Below are 7086 nucleotides of genomic sequence, written 5' to 3' on the forward strand. Positions count from 1 at the left end.
CACCCACAGGAGAGCGCCGAGTCACCGCGGCTGAAAGCAGGAGCGAATTGTTTCTGGGTGGAGTGCGCATGCGTGTACTGACCATTAAGAAGGCGTCTATCGAGAAACGCAGCCAGCGCCCGGCTAGCTCAGTCGGTAGAGCATGGGACTCTTAATCCCAGGGTCGTGGGTTCGAGCCCCACGTTGGGCGGTTGGTCTTTTTTGTATAGAACTCGTTTTGTCCTCTCCACGACTGAATAAACGACAATCCCATTCAACCGCCGTTGCCCATATTGCTGCAACTCTCGCAGCCATGCATGACTACTGGGAATACCATTGCTTTGACCATGCGGACTTTTGTTGGCAGGGTGATGTCTCTACTTTTTATCATGACTTAGATTAATTAAAATTAAAACCTCAGCATCGAAGGCTGCACAGTGGGGCTGTCAGTTGTCGATGTTCCCATGTCCCACTCCACGGGGCTGTTGTAGGTATAACAAGGTTCCGGGTTAAACATTCCAAGGCACTTAGCATCTGACACCCACGGAAGTTGACGTTAGAATTTTCTTGGTCTTTAAGGTACCCCAGGATTTCAGGTGTGGGAGGCTCTTTAAACAACTGGGTTGATATTTGAGGTTGCCAACCTCCCGGTGTGGCCTGGGGATCTCCTGGAATTACTACTGAGCTCCAGACGACAGGCATCAATTCTGCGAGAGAAAGTGGCTTTTTTGGAAGGTGGTCTCTATGGCATTACATCCCACGGAGGTTCTTCCCCTCTTCAAATCCCACCCTCCCCAGGTTCCACCCCCCAAATCTCCAGGATTGCCCAACCTGGAGCCGGCAACCCGAGGTAATGGTTTTTAAAATATGATTTTATGATACATGTTTTTGATTTGTTAGCCACCTGGGTGGCCCTTTTGAGGGCAGAAAGGCGGGTGTATGCGCTTTGTAAATAAATGAAGGCTGCGGTCATACCGAGCATTAGCCACGCTACAGAGATGGAAGATAGGCGGATTTTCTGGGCGCGATCAAACCGCAACATCTGGGAAGCATAGAGCTCCCGTGGCTGACCCAAGGCTTCCCGCCGAAGATGCACCGTAAAAAACTAGTACCTCCGAGGTACTAGTTTCCGGAAACCGCAGGGCAAGGGTGGGCGTCTGATCGCGTTTCCGGTGGCAGCTCGTGGCATCTGGCGCCCGCCCATGTACCCTCGCAAAAAGTTTTTTTTCCCAAGTCTCCACGGGATGTGCACAAGCACCCAACGGCGCATGCGCACACTTCGGTTAAAACAACACACACAACCCCCGCCCCGCCACTTCTTTGCCGCGCCGCAGGATTGACGTATGATCGGCACCTCCCCCCGAACCACGGGATGTCGGCGGGACGTGTGGTAGTTCGCTCCGGGGCAAACAGCCACGCGTCCCCCCCCCCATGATATCCGGCCCGTGTGACCGGGGCCAGTATGATACAATGTGTCAAGAAGGATCAAAAAGGGTTGCTCCCTCTGGGATGGGAGATTCCTGGGGATTTGGGGGTGGGGAGGGGGGGGATTGGGGAAGGGAGGGACGGCAGCAGTGTTCCCTCTAAGCTGAGTGAGTGTGAGCTAGCTCGCAGTTTTTCAGCCTCCAGCTCACTGATTTTTGTCCTACCTCAGGAAGGTCCAGAACAAATCAATTTATGCAGCAGCCAAATCGCTCATTGGACGTCAGAGGGGTATAATGCCATTCAACCCGCCCCCTTCAAAGCAGACATATTCCCCAGAGGAACTGATCTCTGTCACTTGGAGATCAGTTATAATTCCAGGATACCTCCAGGCCCCACCTGTGGGTTGGCAAACCCTGTTAAAACCCCTGAACTTGAGCCGACTGCGATCTTTGTTTTGACACGGATTCCATTTTCTGTTCCGACCAGCAGGTGTCGCTGCTGAGTTGGCAAAGATGTCTGCCCTTCCACATCTCAACAGGGATATTCTCATCACTGAGAAAATTGCAGAGAGGCCAGTGGGGTTGAAGCACCCCTTCTGTATGCAGAAATGCTAACGGGTTTGGGGCTTTTTAGCCCGGCCTCACCGGCAGTCTGCAAGCAGCAGCTGGACGAACACTTGTCAGGGATGCTTTAGACCGATCCTGCATTGAGCAGAGGGTTGGACTAGATGACCTCTATGGACACCCTTCCAAATCTATGATTCTTGGATTCTATGAGTTCATAAAAAATCCCTGGTGAGGGAAAGGGGGGGGGTAATGATAGAATCTTATATAAAGTACACAGGGTCTAGACAAATTGGACAGCACAAATGCATTTTCCCCACTCTTCCACTTGCAGCTGCTGGATGACCTTGGGCAAGCCGTAGTTCTGTCAGAGCTCTCCTTGAAAGGGCAGTTCTGGAAAGAGCTCTCTCAGCCCCGCCTACCTCACAGGGTGTCTGTTGTGGGGAGGGGAAGGGAAAGGAGATTGTGACTCCTTTGGGTAGTGAAGGGTGGGGTATAAATCCAGTCTCCTCTTCTTCTTTTACCTCTGTTGTGGGGAGGGGAAGGGAAAGGAGATTGTAAGCTGCTCTGAGACTCCTTTGGGTAGTGAAGGGCGGGGTATAAATCCAATCTCTTCTTCTGGATGGCCTTGGGCAAGGCGTAGTTCTGTCAGAGCTGTTCTTGAAAAAGAGCAGTCTCTGTCAGAGCTCTCTCAGCCCCGTCTCCCTCATAGGGTGTCTGTTGTGGGGAGGGGAAGAGAAAAGAGTTTGTAAGCCGCTCTGAGACTCCTTCGGGGAGTGAAGGGCGGGGTATAAATCCAGTCTCTTCTTCTTTTACCTCACAGGGTGTCTGTTGTGGGGAGGGGAAGGGAAAGGAGTTTGTGAGCCGCTCTGAGACTCCTTTGGACGGACTCTATCAAGAAAGCCACGGCCCTCAGCCTGCAACACCTGAGCAAGGCTGTTAAATACACGACAACGTTTGAGTCCAGTGGCACCTTTAAGACCAACCAAGTTTAATTCTGGGTAGAAGCAAACTGAGAGCCAGTTTGGTGTAGTGGTTAAGTGCACGGACTCTAATCTGGGAGAACTGGGTTTGATTCCCCCACTCCTCCACTTGCACCTGGCTGGATGACCTTGGGCAAGCCCTAGTTCTGACGAGCTGTTCTTGAAAAAGAGCAGTCTCTGTCAGAGCTCTCTCAGCCCCGCCTACCTCACAGGGTGTCTGTTGTGGGGAGGGGAAGGGAAAGGAGTTTGTAAGCCGCTCTGAGACCCCTTTGGGTAGTGAAGGGCGGGGTATAAATCCAATCTCCTCTTCTTCGTCTCTTCAAGCTTCATCAGAAACAGTGAAACAGACTTCCTCACACCCAACATATAGGTAAAAAGGGGGCAGTCAGTTGCCAGGAAGGGCTAGTTAGAGTCAAGATGCATAAGTAACTGAGCAATTAGTATAGCTAAAATTACATTAATGCCATTGCTAAAACCTATGAATAGCAGCAAACAGCAGACACTGGACTGCAGACCGGAAGGTCGGTAGTTCAGCAGTTCGAGACCCGAGTGAGCCGCATGATGGAGTGAGCTCCCGTCTGTAGTTCCAGCTCCTGCCAACCTAGCAGTCCGAAAGCAAGAAACTGCAAGTAGATAAATAGGTACCGCTTCGGTGGGAAGGTAACAGCGTTCCGTGCGCCTCGGCGTTTAGTCATGCCGGCCACATGACCACGGAGAAGTCTTCGGACAGCGCTGGCTCTTCGGCTTGGAAACGGAGATGAGCACCAGCCCCTAGAGTCGGATTCGACTGGCTTTCAAGCAAGGGAAACCTTTCCATTTACCTTGAAGGTACAAATAAAAGAGTTAACAAACAGATGTGAGAACTCTCTCTACCTGCACATAAGGCTTGAGGAAGTCTGTTTCAACGTACCGGAAGAGGTGTGCCTGCACATGAACGCTCATACCTTGAATAAAACTTTGTGGATCTTCAAGGTGCCGCTGGACTCCAGCTGTGTTCTATCGCTTCAGACCAACACAGTGATCCACCTGAATCTAATGATAAGACAAGATGTTTTGAAGGGAGCTGCGGTGGCTCAAGTGGTTAAGACGCTGAACTGCAGGCTGTGGAAGGTTGGTAGTTCAGCAGTTCGAGACCCGGGTTGCCACATGATGAGGTGAGCTCCTGTCTCTAGTTCCAGCTCCTGCCAACCTAGCAGTTCGAAAGCGAGAAATTGCAAGTAGATAAATAGGTACCACTTCGGTGGGAAGGGAACAGCGTTCCGTGCGCCTTGGTGTTTAGTCATGCCGGCCACATGTCCATGGAAACGTCTTTGGACAGCGCTGGCTCTTCGGCTTGGAAACGGAGATGAGCACCGCAACTTTACCTTTACTTTGAAGGGACAGCACTTTAGCCGCACACGTGGAAAGCAATGCTCCCTCTAAGCTGTGGAGTTTTGTGAGCAAAAAAATTCTACTTTACGAGCTACCGGCATTCAAGTTGTGAGTGAGCAATGTGGCTACTGCATAACTTAGTTTGCTGTGGAGCCCTCCTTCCTGAGCGAAGACAAAAAAAGGTGTGAGCCGGAGGCTAAAAAACTGCGAGCTAGCTCACACGAACTCATCTTAGAGGGAACACTGGTAGAAAGCCAGTGCCAATCAGAGTGTTAGCCCATCAGGGAGCCCTGTTCCCATGTATCCATCCATTAGCATTTGTTTTGTTTCGATCGAGGCCTCCTGCCAGAATCCGGATAGGAAAAAGAAAGGAATTCTCCACTAGAATCTTGCGCAGTATTAGAGGATTGTTGTTTTTCTCGAGAGGTTGGCTTCCAGGTCCAAAGAGTTTGCTTTAGAAAAACAACACACACACACAAGAGTGCTTCCCTTTTTCCCCAGCAGTCCGGACTTCCGTTTCTAAAATAAGAGGTGCCTTGGGTCACATCTGCTCAACAGTCACAGCTTGCGTGTGATCGGACGGCACGGCACTCTTTCTCCAGAAGCAGAGGTGTTGATGGCTAGTATTCAGGGGTGAAGGAAAGGCATTTTGCAAGATCTGGTGCCCAAAACTTTATCCTTCCTTTCTGTCTTTCTTTTCATTCATGATCTATCTTTCCTTTCCTTCTGTCAATTTAGCCATCCTTCTTTTCATTCATTATCTGTCCTTTCTATTTATTCATCCTTCTTTCTTTTCATTCATGATCTATCCTTTCTGTCTATTTATCCATCCTTCTTTCTTTTCATTCATTGTCTTATCTATCCATCCATCCAGGGGTTTTTTTTTGGGGGGGGGGGGAGTGCCAGAACTCACAAGAGAGAAATGAAGTTTTCAATCTGTATACAGAAGACTCATGAACTTTTAAACATTTTTAAAAGGACTTTGACGAAGAGGTCCTGGAAATGTATTCCGACACGTTCCCGCAGAAAAAATCCATCTATCTATCTATCTATCTATCTATCTATCTATCTAGCTATCTAGCTATCTAGCTATCATCTAGCTATCATCTATCTAGCTATCATCTATCTAGCTATCATCTATCTAGCTATCATCTATCTAGCTATCATCTATCTAGCTATCATCTATCTAGCTATCATCTATCTAGCTATCATCTATCTAGCTATCATCTATCTAGCTATCATCTATCTAGCTATCATCTAGCTATCTAGCTATCTATCATCTATCTATCTATCATCTAGCTATCATCTATCTATCTATCTATCTATCTATCTATCAATCATCTAGCTATCTATCATCTATCTAGCTATCATCTAGCTATCATCTATCTAGCTAGCTAGCTATCTAGCTAGCTATGCTATCTATGCTATCTATGCTATCTATGCTATCTATCTAGCTATCATCTATCTACCTACACTACAGAGATCAGTCTCCCCTGGAGAAAATGGATGCTTTGGAGGGTGGACTCTGTGGCACTGTGCCCCACTGAGGCCCTGGCCTCTCCAGGCTCCACCCCCAAATCTCCAGGAATTTCCCATCCTGGATCTGGCAACCCTATGGATTCCCCTCAAAACATCACATCCTTAAGGTGCTGCCCCCCAAAAAAAACTCACGGAACCTCTGCTTTCAGATCATACTCGGAACTCTTCCCATTAGACCACTCGGCCGGAAGTTTTGAAAAGAAAAAGGGCCCACCCGACTTTCCCCATAAAATGCTTCTAATTTCTTTGGGGAAAGAATTTAATTCCTGGGCCCATGATTCAGAAAGCTTCTTAACTCATTTCCTGGTATCGTTGCCAACTCCGGGTTTGAAAATACCAAGTCCCCCCGGGGGGGGCGGATAATCCCCCGCTTTGGAGGCCCGATTTCTGCCGCCGCGGAATCGGGCCCCAGGGGGAAACCCACCCCGGCATGCGCGTCACCAGGAAGTGACGTGATGACGCCGAGCATCCCCTCAGATGGCTGTGGCCCCGCCCCCAGCGTGCCCGGCGTCATCACGTCACATCCGGCTGATGTGCATGCAGCGCGCACGTGCTTGGGACGCTGTCCAGGAGCCCCCTGCTGCAAAGAGAAATGGACTTGGCAACCCTATGAATCCCAGAGCCAGGAGGCAACATCAGGGGAAGGCCTCAGCCTCTCTATCATGTTGTTGGCCTTCCAGAGGAACTGGTCTCAGGCAGAGGTCTTTGACATCACTTACTACCAGTTCATTGAAGATAGATTCAGGGGGGCAGGGAGGGGCTATCGAGGATAGCAGCTGCATAACTTTGCAGCTCCCGGTCCTACAGTACCCCTTCTCCTTTGAAAAATGCTTAAACTACCTTGAAACACACTAAAACCTCCCGATATGGGCAAGAGAGAGCAGATAAGAATTAAAGGGGTTTCCAGCAATTCTTGGACACTTAAGGATCTTTTTGAGGCTGGAAAAAAACGAGGCCTACACAAGCCTACTGAAGACAAAATGGCGGCGATCACTAAACCGGCGGAGAGCAGCCCACAGCAGACATCCGAATCAACAATTTTGGATTATCTGAAGACTGTGGAAACTAGCCTGATCAATCGTATTACTACACTTACATCACATGTCGAAGAAATTAAACTCTCTGTATCACAAGCAGTGGAGAAAGCAGATTCAGCGCTGGAGCATAGCAAGGGAAATCAGACAAATATTACGTAAATATTTATCTGAGCATGTATCTACTGTTAC

At 49.2% G+C, this 7086-nt stretch overlaps 1 non-coding gene across 1 annotated transcript; it reads left to right on the top strand.

The window, feature by feature from the left end:
- The first annotated feature begins 117 nt into the window (after window positions 1-117).
- Window positions 118-190, top strand: TRNAK-CUU. The gene has a single exon. It is a non-coding gene; the product is annotated as a tRNA-Lys (tRNA).
- The last annotated feature ends 6896 nt before the right edge of the window (window positions 191-7086 follow it).

Source organism: Gekko japonicus, unplaced genomic scaffold, assembly GCF_001447785.1.
Source record: "Gekko japonicus isolate JY-2015 unplaced genomic scaffold, Gekko_japonicus_V1.1 scaffold3061, whole genome shotgun sequence".
Taxonomy (NCBI): Eukaryota; Metazoa; Chordata; class Lepidosauria; order Squamata; family Gekkonidae; genus Gekko; species Gekko japonicus.